Source organism: Triturus cristatus, chromosome 1_2 (assembly GCF_964204655.1).
Source record: "Triturus cristatus chromosome 1_2, aTriCri1.1, whole genome shotgun sequence".
Classification (NCBI taxonomy): Eukaryota; Metazoa; Chordata; class Amphibia; order Caudata; family Salamandridae; genus Triturus; species Triturus cristatus.
In genome coordinates, this window is record NC_140580.1 from 129449214 (window position 1) to 129462062 (window position 12849).

Here is a 12849-nt window from a genome sequence, read left to right on the forward strand (position 1 = left end):
CAGTGGCACCCGACAATTTCTTCACCTTTTCTATTTGCTCGGTCTGTGCACGACCCGACCATTTTTTGGATCTTCAAACGTTAAAAGTCTCCCAAACGTCAGTTAACATTTGCAAGTAGAGAAGGGCAGGTCTCACTTGCACAAAACCTTTGTTTTTTAAAATCGGGAGAATAAAACGTTTCCTAATGACAATAAGGTGTTCACAGAAAAAGAGGAAATGTGTGATGTCTTGTTGCGAAAAATTATCACAAGTACAAGGGCCAAGATCCTCTACCCTCTTCCATCCTTTCTGTTCTCCAATAAGAAGATGCAGTTGATTAAATCTAAATCTAGTCAGTAAGAAGCGATGATTGTTATTTGTGACATAGCCTAAATATGGTTCCATGGATAGTGTTGTTTTACATAGCTGGTGGGCCCTTACTGTCACCTTTACCAGCTCTCTCTCTTCCCTATCCATGGTGGCTATGTGCAAGAACATTTCCTTACACCATTTTATATCTCCCTTCACTAGAGCTTCTGGAGAATGATATAATTCTGGACGACCCAGCTTTGCTGCCAACCTCTGAATATATTTAAGCCAGGGTATACACAACCCATAGTCAAGTGACATACAGTCTTTCATAATAATATTATTAAGCATTAATTCAGGGTTTAACCAAGTAGCTATCCATTCCAATAGTGGTGCCACGGCAATAGCATCTTCAACAAAGCCGATTCCAAGCTCTTGATGTGTATTGTAGTTGGCTGTTGTTTTAGGGACAGATAGGAGGTTCTTTAGGAACCTATCTTCAACAATCTGTATGTTCTTTACATTTTTTATTCCCCATAGCTCGGCCCCATATATGGCTAGTGAAATGCACTTGGCTCTGTATATTTGAATGAGGGCCTTCATTGGCCTGGCTCCTAACTTTCTGGCAAAACCCAGTACGGCCAGGGTTGCTCTTATCAGTACAATTTTTTTCGCTGTGATTTGAGTTACCCAGGATCCTTGGTCGTCGAAAAGTACACCCAAGTATGGAAACGACGACACCCTGGTTAATATATGGCCCTCACAATAAAAGGTTTTAGCCTTTGGGGATTTCTGTCCAATAGCCATTACATGTGATTTTGAGAAATTTACGCTTAAATCTAATGACTTCATGAAGCCAGAAAAGGAATCTAACAATAATTGAAGTCCCACAGCCATTCTTGCTAAGAGGGCGGCGTCATCCGCATATAAAAGTGCGGGAATCAAGCGTTTCCCTGCACAGGGAATATCTTTACAGGAGGCAATTGAGGCAGTATCTAGGTTATTGATATATAATGTAAAGAGCAGGGGCGTCAAAATGCACCCCTGTCTAACTCCATTTGATATGGGTATACCTTCCGTACAATTACCCTGTTGATCATACCTCACCGTTGCAGATAAATCCCTATGCAGGTCGGCTAAGAAATAGACGATGTTTTTGTCTACTCCACAGATTAGGAGCAAAGACCACAGCTTTGACCTGTTTACTCGATCAAAGACCGAGGACAGGTCCATAAAAGCTACTAATAATGTTCCATTCTTTGCCACCGTATATTTACCTATTAGTAGTTGCAAGTTCAGGCATTGGTCCGTGGTGCCCATCCCTTTTCTGAAGCCATACTGGGCCATAGAGAGTGTTCCAGATTCCTCGAGCCAGCCAATCAGTTGGCCAAGGACCACCCTACCCAAAACTTTCACAGAAGAGTCAATTAGGGATATCTTCTTTTAAATGGGTATAATAACAGATCGTGCCCATGACGGGGGTAGACCCAATTGACAGGCGTTAACAAAGAAATTATATAAAATCTTTGACCAGGTTTTTACATCTGATTTAAAAAGGTCTGCCGGGACTCCATCGGGTCCCGGAGCCTTATTACTTGTCATCTGCATAATGGCATGTGTTACTTCTAGTTCAGTGAAGGTCAAAGAATATTTCTCCATGTTTAAGACTGGGCCATCCAACATCCCATTTCCATCATAAACCTGTTTGAAATGAGTGTGCCATTTTTCTTCCTGTATACCACAATCAAGCTCGCTGTTATTTTTATCCTGGAAAAAAGGCATATTTATCACAGTCCAAAACTTAGCACTATTTTTAATTACATCTATTGATAAAAGCTCGTTCCAGGCTTCCTGCCTAATTTCATTTTTTCGCTTTCTTTGTGCTTTTTTCTAATTATTCCTAAGGGCGGCAATTTACGCTTTGTCGGGCAAATCAGCTTTCAAAGCTACCTTCAACTTCCGTTGGGCTATTGAACAGTTATGGTCAAACCATTTTTCCCCGTCCCTGGGTTGCCCCTTAACTATTTTTTTAAGGTCACTATCGACCTGGGTACAGATTCTGCCATAGGCTACCAGGACCTCATCCCCTATGACACCATCTTTCAGACAAGTGGTCATGTGGTCCCCAACCTTTCCCAGCAAATTTTTCTTGAAGTCCATTGGCACCACGCGGCACCATTTCAGGCGTCGCGCTTGATCGGTGGGCCTTATGTCATGGATTCCAGCAGGCAGGTTGGGTTTCACTTATTTCCTTAGATCATCTGTCAGAGTCACCTTTACTGGGTTATGATCTCCATAGGGGGACCAACTAACATTATACTGACTAACCCTACTTGCTAGGTTTGCGCTCACAAAAATATAATCAATAGTTGACCCAGAGCCTCTTCCTTTAAAGGTTGGGATATCTCCTGTAAATTTGGTGGGGTAGATCAGATCATTACCTACCACCAAATCTTCTAAATACAATCCCGACGGGGTGTGTTCAAAGTGAATATTATCTTGGTTTGCTGGACCTAAACTGTCCCAAACAAAACAGTTACCTTTACAACAATGAACATTAAAATCTCCAAACATAATAACCGAATAATGATTCGTACTATTAACATTATACGATTCCAAAAAGTCGTAAAGACTGACCAAATGTTCATTAAAAAAACTCTTATCAAAGGAGTTATAAAAGTTGACAATGAGCCAATTCCCAGTTAGTTTTGTTAAAATTTCCACTGCAAGGCAGTAAGGCGTGCCTGTCTCCACTTTTGAATAAACCCCCTCAAGTTTTAATGAGATGAGGGTTAAAAGACCACCCTTTTCCCTCCCCATGGGGGAAGCAACTGCTGCCGACCAAAAAGCAGCATACCCATCCCAAACAAAGGTGTTCTCTGTGTCCCAGGTTTCTTGTAACCCAATAATTTCACAGTCTGTCAAACAGTCCCTCCATTGTGCATCATTTGCTTTACTATTCAGCCCAGCAATGTTCCAGCTAAGGACCCTCGTACCTATACTTGGGGCCCTAACTGCCATCGTACCATCAGTAGGACCACCTTGGGCATCCCCCTCTGTGTTCATAACATTTGGGGTACCACCCCCACAAGGGCTCCCTGAGTCTCCAATTAACCCACATTCCTCCTCCACAATCAATGTGGAAACTTCTACAGCAGGTGCGGGCTGGTCCCGGCCATGTTCAAGTCAATCATTTAAATCTAGATCACTTAGGGGTTGATAACGATTGAACGTGGCAACCCCGCGGCCGGTAACCCCTACAGTGCCAATTCCTCTGCCCTCACATAAGTCATTAATGGGCTGCTATGTTAGATGTCTATAAAAATATCCCAGTGGACGAAGTGTAATGCCCTGATCAGTATGTGGCAGCGAGGAAGCTCTTAGCAAAGCATTATTAACGAGAAGTGGGTTACTAAAATTTATAAGTACACAATCCCCCCTAATGTTCTTGTGTAATTGTCCTATCCATGAGACTCTCCTGGTGGTTAGTATCTGTCGTGATAGACCAACCGGGAACCCACACTCTCAACCACGATACAGTTTTATTCTTTAGGGATTCGTGGGGTTCTGGCTTATTAGACAGACTACCCTCTACTAAGGGTGGAACATTTGTCAACACTGCGACAAATGGGGCACATTCAGGAGGTAAATCGGGTTGTGCACTGACCGTGCGACTGGTCTTTACTACTGCCGGCCCGCTCTTACTCCCTATACATGTGACTGGTGGTGGAGTTTTACACGCAGTTGCCAGGGATACAGCAACTGCTGATTCTACCAAACAGGGTCCTTCCTTAATGGGCTATGGTGTCTCGATGTTAACCCTAGGGCCCTTATCGGCATTGCTATTGCTTACAATTATATCATTCCGGGGTCCCAGGAGGTTTCCTAATCTCACAATCTCACAATTTCTGCAGACAACGTGTCAATTTTGGCCACAAGGGGTTTAACTATCTTAGTGATTTTGGCCTCTAAAATTCCAATCAGGCAGTCTATTTGCTCTGAATCTATTTTAATAGTGGCATTATTAGCCGGGGCCTCATATAGGCTTTCCCCACTAGTAGGTGGCGGGTCTGGTTTTTTATTTGTGCTGCGGCCACCCCCCCCCGTTTATTTTGTGTCAGCTTGCGAGATCTCAACACTCTCTGTGTTACCAGGGGGCGGCAGAGCTAAATCTGCCGTATTTATCACATCGTATTGATCAGTACTACAGCTATCACCCTGAATAGGAGAAGACAATGCAGTGGGCGAGCTAGACAATGAAATGGAGCTGGTCCCCTGGCCCAATGATTTACGTCTTTCACTGTTAATTTTAGTTACAACTTTCACCAGGTAATTATCTAGAGTTGCAGCTACAGGAAGTGTTTTACCTGTTGTGGATTTCAACATTTTCAATGGTAACACAGAGGCCCAAAAAAGACTAAATATAGTGTTTAGACAGAAAAATAATCACACAACAGTGGTAAGGGGTAATTCAGCTCCTTATCCTGTGATAGAGCCACACAAGCTCTATTAATTTAAACAATCTCACAGTGTCCAAAGTATCAGGGGACGGCAGCGAAGACCTGGGGCCAAAAAGCGTGGCCCAGCCCAGCCTCCTTGGGCCTCAGAGGGCCCACCCTTTGCACGGGCTTAGCCCGGCGCCGCCCGCGCGCGTCCCGCGACGCGGAGGGAGCCTCGGTCTTTTAAGCGCCTCCGGGCGCGAACACGGCAGGAAATTGGGCACAAAGCAACCTGGGAGCTGTAGTCTCCCCCTGTCACGGCCGCGATGGAGTGAAGCGGCATCAGGGGAGACCCGCAGTGTCAGGGCCCCAGGAGCGGCGGAGTGACCAAATCAGCGTGTAGCAGGTCCGCAGGTAGGAAACAGACTCCAAACACAAGCCCCCGCTCCACCGAGGGAGCCTCGGTCTTTTAAGCGCCTCCGGGCGCGAACACGGCAGGAAATTGGGCGCAAAGCAACCTGGGAGCTGTAGTCTCCCCCTGTCACGGCCGCGATGGAGTGAAGCGGCGTCAGGGGAGACCCGCAGCGTCAGGGCCCCAGGAGCGGCGGAGTGACCAAATCAGCGTGTAGCAGGTCCGCAGGTAGGAAACAGACTCCAAACACAAGCCCCCCATCTATCACTCTTTAGAGTACCTGCCATAAAAGCCTTCATGGAAGGCCTCAAAAGAATAATTCCCCCCAGAGTGCCACCCTCACCTGTGTGGAACCTAAACATTGTTCTCACAAGACTAATGGGGCCTCCCTTTGAACCTCTACACAAATGTGAACTTCAATTCCCAACATGGAAAACTGATTTTCTTGTAGCCAACACTTCCCTCAGAAGGTCAGTGAAATACAAACACTCACCATTCAAGAACCTTTTCTGGAAATGCACCATAGCAACGTTGTTCTCCGTACTAATCCGAAATTCCTCCCTGAAGTCATTTCTCCTTTTTACCTAAACCAATCTGTGGAACTACCCGTATTCTTCTCGCAGCCACAGACCGTTGCAGAAAGAACTCTCCACACATTAGATGTTAAACAAGCCTTACTCTACTACATCGAGAGAACACAACCCTTTCGTAAGACCAAACAACTATTCGTGTCTTTCTCACCACCACACAAAGGCAACCCTATCTCCAAATCTGGGATAGCTAGGTGGATTGTCAAATGCATACAGATTTGCTACAACAAAGCAAAACAAACGCTATCTGTTCCCCCTAAAGCCCACTCTACACGTAAAATAGGGGCTTCCATGGCATTCTTAGGGAACATCCCCTGAGATGATATCTGCAAAGCAGCTACATGGTCAACACCGCACACTTTCACTAAACACTATTGTGTAGATGTGCAAACTAAGCAACAAGCTAGTGTGGGCAGGCTGCACTCAAAACATTGTTTCAAACCACTGCAACAGATACTGATGGTCGCCGCTAGGAGCGAATACTGCTGTATAATCTATGCACAGTGTGTAATCTGCAGCTCATATGCCTCGGAACGGCAAATGCTACTTACCAGTATGCATCTGTTCTTGGCATGTAGAGCTGCAGATCTACACACGCCCACCCGCCTCCCCGGCTACTTTTATCTGTTCCAGTTTATCTTATTTAGATACAGCACACATGGGCATCTTCCCTGCTTATTACTACACTCCATTTCCCTGCTGGCGAAAAACAATCTGAGGATGGAGCCGAAACCCATGCGCAATACGATCCGAAGGAGGAGTCACATACCTCGTGATTTCCAAAGACTTTCCAAGAGGTAAAACAACTGCAAACATCCGGGCCCAACACCAGATGGCGATCTATGCACAGTGTGTAGATCTGCAGCTCTACATGCCAAGAACAGATGCGTACTGGTAAGTAGCATTTGATATATATATATATATATTTATTTTACCTACTGGCGGTTGCCAGTTGGTAGTTATAGTTAGGACCTATTTTCCATAGGAAATCCACAGCATTCTATTCTCAATAACTTTGGCGCCGATTGATGAATCTTCGCGAAATTTTAAACATTTTTGGCCAGCTCCGATCCACTCCTATCCTGAAAGTCTCGGGATGATTCGTGTAGCGGGGGCCGAAAAAAAAAGGGGGGGGATCCCAAAACGTTTTTTTGCCCATGCAATTTCCCATAGGACCTTTAGCCGCAGCTACAGCCCAAACTGCTGAACGGAATTACACGAAATTTGGCAAAGAGGTAGTCCTCAGTTCAGACTTGTGCCTTTTGCTTAAATGGTGTCAATCAGTTCAGTAGTTCCTGAGAAAATTACAGTTAAAAGTACATTTATATCTATGGCCGCGCTGGATCCGCGCACCCTGGGCGCACTTTCCCGATCACGCGCTGAATGCTAATTGGCTGTCAAGTGGTTGTCAACATTCGAAACCAGGAGCTGTTGGCAGTCATTTTGTGCCTCGGTAGAAGTGAGGCTGAAGAAGTCTGTGGAATAAGTGTGCAAAACGTATAAAGGGGGCAGGGTAGAAATACCCTGACCCTCTAGACCTGCTTAGGGGGTCCCAGAAGGACTCCCAGGGCCCCCCAATTTTTTTATTTAATTATTTTTTTTAAACCGAAAGTGCGTGCAGGGTGCGCGGATCCTGCCATTAAAAAAAAAAAGGGAGATGTTTTATATTTAGCCCCCGGGGGAGGCGCCAAATCCCTGGGCAAAATTATTAAATTTAAAGCCCCTCCCAGTATAATTTGTGGGGTGGGGGCTCAATGGCCCCCCAAGCCCCGGGGACCACTACCCCCGGGTCTTTATGTATTGAGGGAGGGGGGCTGCGTGGCCCCCCTCCTGGAGCCCTCGAGGGCCCTGGGGACCGCCACCCCCCAGGGCAGGCTCCTGCCGTGTCCTGGGGTGCCCACCCCCAGGACACTGTTGTTTGCTATGAGAGGGCGGGAGTCTCCCGCCCTCCCATAGCAAACTTGGTTTGGATTTTGAAAGAGGGAGCAGGGAAACCCATATTGCTTTTCCACACGGGGAGCTGCATGTTAGCAGCTCCCCATGTGGAAAAGCAATGCCGGCTCCCGAAGGACGCGGGGAGCCGGCTGGGACCGTGGGGGCGTTGGGGCTCCCCCACAGTCCCCAACATTTTTTATAAGCGCCGGGGGATGGGGTCCCCGGGGATAATAAAAATTAGTGATAGGGGCTATTGTTTTTTGTTTTACGGTAAAATTAGGAGTCCCGCGTCCAGCGCGGCCCCCTGATGTGCACGCGTTGGATGCACGACTACTAACCTGTAGGGTGCGCGACTCCAGCGGGTTTGGTGCACGATTTCTACGCGTTGGATGCAATATTCTAACGCGTTGGGTGCGCGACTCCAAAAAAAACCGGAAAAAAACCAATTAAAAAAAATATAATATAAGTATATTTAAAAGAATATAAAATAATAAAAATATAATTTATTTAAAAATATATATATTTTAAAAAAATGTGTAGTGTAATTTAAAAAAATATATATAAAAATAGATTAAAAAAATGTAGTTAAAGAATATAAAAAAATTAGAACAAGAAATACATTTTAAAAATATCGTTTAAAAAACCTTTGAAGTTCACTGAAAAAACCATAAGTTTCAGACATGTTATAGTTAGGAATTAGCATTTTAAAAACCTTAGAAATTCACTGAAAGAACCATCGGTTTCAGGGGTGTTATAGTTAGCTGGACATTTCACTCATACAAAACCATAGAAATTCCCCCGTTATAGTTAGTTAAGCTAACTATAACTCGCGCCCCCGCAATGCACTGCTGATGACGTCACATATTACATCACTCATGACATGGTCAGTGACATCACTGATGACATCACTCATGACATCATCCCTGTGATAATTTGATGCATCTTCTCACACCCTAATATAAGCTTTGATACACCCACTCTAAATTACAGACTGCCATTCTCAAAACCATAGACACTCCAACACCAATAACTACATACCCACTTACTGATTCTTAGGTCTACACACCCATCCGCTCACTCACCCGTACAGTCACTCATACTTATGGTCACTTAGTACAGGACTATCATATGCACTCATACACCTATATAGACACTCACACCGCCACTCATCTATAGAGGTACTCACGCACCTACTCAGTCATGCAAATAATTAATCACACTGTCATTTACTCACCTACACAGTTATACACACACCAGCTCAATTACTCATACAAATACTAGCACATTCTTACGCTCTTATACAATCAATGATCTAAGCACACACTCATCCATACAGCCACTCTCACAATCACACACTCTCACTTATAGCCATTTATGTACTCCAACACACATATATACTGCCTTTCACATATGTAGCTACTCACACATGTACCAGTGAAATATACATTAACTCACTAACACAACCATACATAACTCACCCACCCATATAGTCCATCACAGATGCACTCTTGAAACCATGCACCCAGTGAATCACCCACTCACACCTCTATGCACATTCACACACGCCACCCACACTCAGGCACCCATACAGATACTCAGACAACCAATCTATAACCCATATAGACACTCATGTAGCTATTTGCAAACCCATGCAGCCGCTTACACACCAACAGTCAGACGGATACAGACATTCACACAGTTTAGTCACTAACCCATGCATTCAGTAAGATACGTTTAATCACTCACTTATAGAGTCAGTCACGCACCAACAAAATTATCCATTCACACACTTATACTCCCACTCATTCTTTAATATGCCTTTCCCTATATATAATAAACATATTTAAACTTTACAGAAACACACAGACACTGGATGATGTCATCAGTGATGTCATTTGAGATGTCATCAGTGATGTCACTGACCATGTCATGAGTGATGTAATATGTGACGTTATCGGCAGTGCATTGCGGGGGCGAGACTTATAGTTAGCTGAACTAACTATAAAGGGGGAATTTCTATGGTTTTGTACGAGTGAAATGTCCAGCTAACTATAACACCCCTGAAACCTATGTTTTTTTCAGTGAATTTCTAAGGTTTTTTAAATGCTAATTCCTAACTATAACATGTCTGAAATCTATGTTTTTTTCAGTGAATATATATATATATATATGTGTGTTCAAGTATATATGGGTATATAGTGCAAGTATGGTTGTGCTGAACTTCTTCCATAGAGCGTAAATATCTGCTTTTGTAACTACTCCTTTCTTGGTGCTCTAATTCGACCTTCACTTGGTAGTTGCTTATGCACTTATTTTTCCTTTCCCCTCTGGGCTTCTACATTGCATAGTCCCGAGAGTTACCTTCCCTCTAGGAGGGTTTTTTTCTGACTGAAAGTGGTCTTTACCAAACGTTGTTGTTCATACAATGCATTTTTTTCAGCAATGATGAAACACTGAAAAGAGAATCTCTGAGCACACATATGTATATACATATGTGATGTGATCCGAGATTCTCTTTTCGGTGTTTCACAGGGTAGGATTAGTCCACACACTAGTTTCTACCACAAGGGGAGCTCTAATCCAGTGGTATGGGCTGTTGTCCTTGGTCCTTGAGCCTTGTCCAGTCTTGGGTTGAATACCTTCGTCAGGGCTACATAGTATAATTGTTTCTATAAAGGGTTTTCTCTAACACTCTCTTATCGCCCCCACTACTGTGAGCAGTGTTTTCCACATGCTTCTCACAGTTTTACAGACTTTAGCTCCCAACGGGCTTCCTACAGTCCTTCTGGTGGAGCATTTTCCTTGCTTCACCTATAATTCTTAAGACAGCCTGGTCACTTTATCTCATTATGGACCGGCTAGTCCTATTCAGGAATCTTTAGTGAGTTTAGTTCCCAGAACCTCCTCCAGGGATGGTGTTGCTTGGATATCTAATTCTAAGATAAAGTATCTGTGGCTAGATGTCTCTAATCAAATGAATAAGTTACTTACCTTCTGTAACGCCTTATTTGGTAGAGACAGGATCTAGCCGCAGATTCCTTAACGACCCACCCATCCTCCCCGCTCTGCAAACTGCTGGTCATGTTACCTACAAGATCCCTTTCTTCGCATTCTGATGCCTTGCTTTAGGACATTTGACACAAAGAGGTCTCTTTATTGGCACACTGTTAACATATATATATATATATAGGAAAACAATGAGAGAGCAAGGGAAATGCGGGGTGTGTCCGGATCCCCAATGTAATGATAGACTAAACAATGTGGACCAACCCACTATGTCGGTATGGTACAATCACTATTCTTGTAAGTACATGGACCCATTAGGTGTGTTTAAAAGACCCCTCACACACCAACCTGGTTGGTGTCATGCTAGTGAGTGGCAAAGGTGGAAGGCGCCACGTGAAAAAGTGAAGTACCTACACACGCGCTAAGGTGAGCTGTGGTCGCCCGTCGTCTTGGCTGGAGCAGCCAAGACGACGGGAGACCACATCATGTTTAAAGACGGGCTACTCACCGAGACCAAATTGGCACACCGGATGAGTCCTCTCCCGACCCTCGATCAACTGCCCTAACCTTAATATAGTGTTTTTTACAAGTGTCTGTAAGTACGTTAGACCACACACCTTAGTGCATGTGTAGGTACTTCACTTCTTTTTCACGTGGCGCCTTCCACCTTTGCCACTCACTAGCCTCACTAACCGGTCCTGAAGAAAGTCCCTCCCACACACCTTTTTGCGGGCTGAAACATAGTCAACTAAGGATAATAATCTCCTAGTAGTTGCACCACACATTTTTAACTATATCCTGAGCCACCTTTAATAAACTTTACAGGCAAGGATCCTCAGAGATATTTTTAATTAAAACTCACGACACATCACACATTTACACCACACTAGCTCTGCTGTAATCAGGCATCGTAGCACAACCGGGGGGCATTCGGCCACCCGGTTGGGATCCCAATGAAGATGCATGACACCATCCAGATTGGTGTGTGAGGGGTCTTTTAAACACACCTAATGGGTCCATGTACTTACCACAATAGTGATTGTACCATACCGACATAGTGGGTTCGTCCACATTGTTTAGTCTATCATTACACTGTTAACATAAGTAATTTCTATAGGTGGCGCTGCGTTGTTGGCTCGAAAAGTAGTTACAGAAGAAACTGACATCAGCGCATCAGGAGAGGGCTTAAGTGGACTCCATTTACGTCACATCCGGAGTATGATGTCGCTACAGAGTCGACACCCTCTACTGACATGCAGAGGTACTGCTGCAAAAATATCCGGATCTAGTCGGGCACCTGGGGAGAATTCTAAGATAAGGAATCTGTGACTAGATCCCATCTCTACCAGATGAGGCGTTACCGAAGGTAAGTAACTTATTCATTAAGCCACGATGACTAGAAAATCAATCCTTGCTTATTTTTTCCCACAGGCCACACAGTTCAATTAGCGTTCTTGCGGCAGCATTGGCGGAAGTCGAGAATGTTCCTGCATATCTTCCAAATGGCTTGGCTTTGAAAGATGCTTTACAGAAAGCCAAAGAATGGATGCAGGAAATGGATACCATGCAGGTGGGATAAAGTTGTTTGTCTACAGTTCCTATTGTTTCTCGTAACATTTTTCCTTTCATTGTCTCACATGCAAGACAAGAGTTTGTCGCCACTGAAAATACAGTGTTTCTCACAGAAATTCTAAATGCCAAAAGAATTACCACTGGAACTTCATTGATTCAACCCTAATAAAGTAATTGGTGCTGTGCTAAACATTTGGTCCTTAAATTAAGTGGTGACCTGTGGTCCTTTAACCAGTGTCCAGTCAGAACACTTTTTAAAGAACAGAGTGGCAATTTATTTCAATGCAGGTCTGAACCCATTCAGAGGTACCTAAGCTCCACAATATGGCCACTTCAGCCACCCTGCATAATGAGCTGAGCCTTTCTCCTTCAAGAAAGGAGGAAGATTTTACTTAACCCTGTAAGCATCGGTTTGTAGCGTGGTGTGCTGTAGATTCCCAGGCTCAGAACACTTCTGCACCTCCATCGTACCCAAACTCTGCCGCACCATCAACTGCTCCATCGAGTCCACCACCTTCCCTGAAGCATGGAAATATGCAGAGGTCAACCCACTGCTGAAGAAACCCTCTGCTGACCTTGACGAATCTCAATAACTACAGACCCATC

At 44.4% G+C, this 12849-nt stretch overlaps 1 pseudogene across 1 annotated transcript in view; it reads left to right on the forward strand.

The window, feature by feature from the left end:
• LOC146866946 (lysine-specific demethylase 5B-like) overlaps positions 1-12849 on the forward strand; it is a 455463-nt pseudogene that overhangs the window by 192679 nt on the left and 249935 nt on the right. The window contains exon 6 of the transcript XR_014966744.1: positions 12103-12241. The product of XR_014966744.1 is annotated as a lysine-specific demethylase 5B-like (transcript). The remainder of the gene's footprint in view (positions 1-12102; positions 12242-12849) is intronic.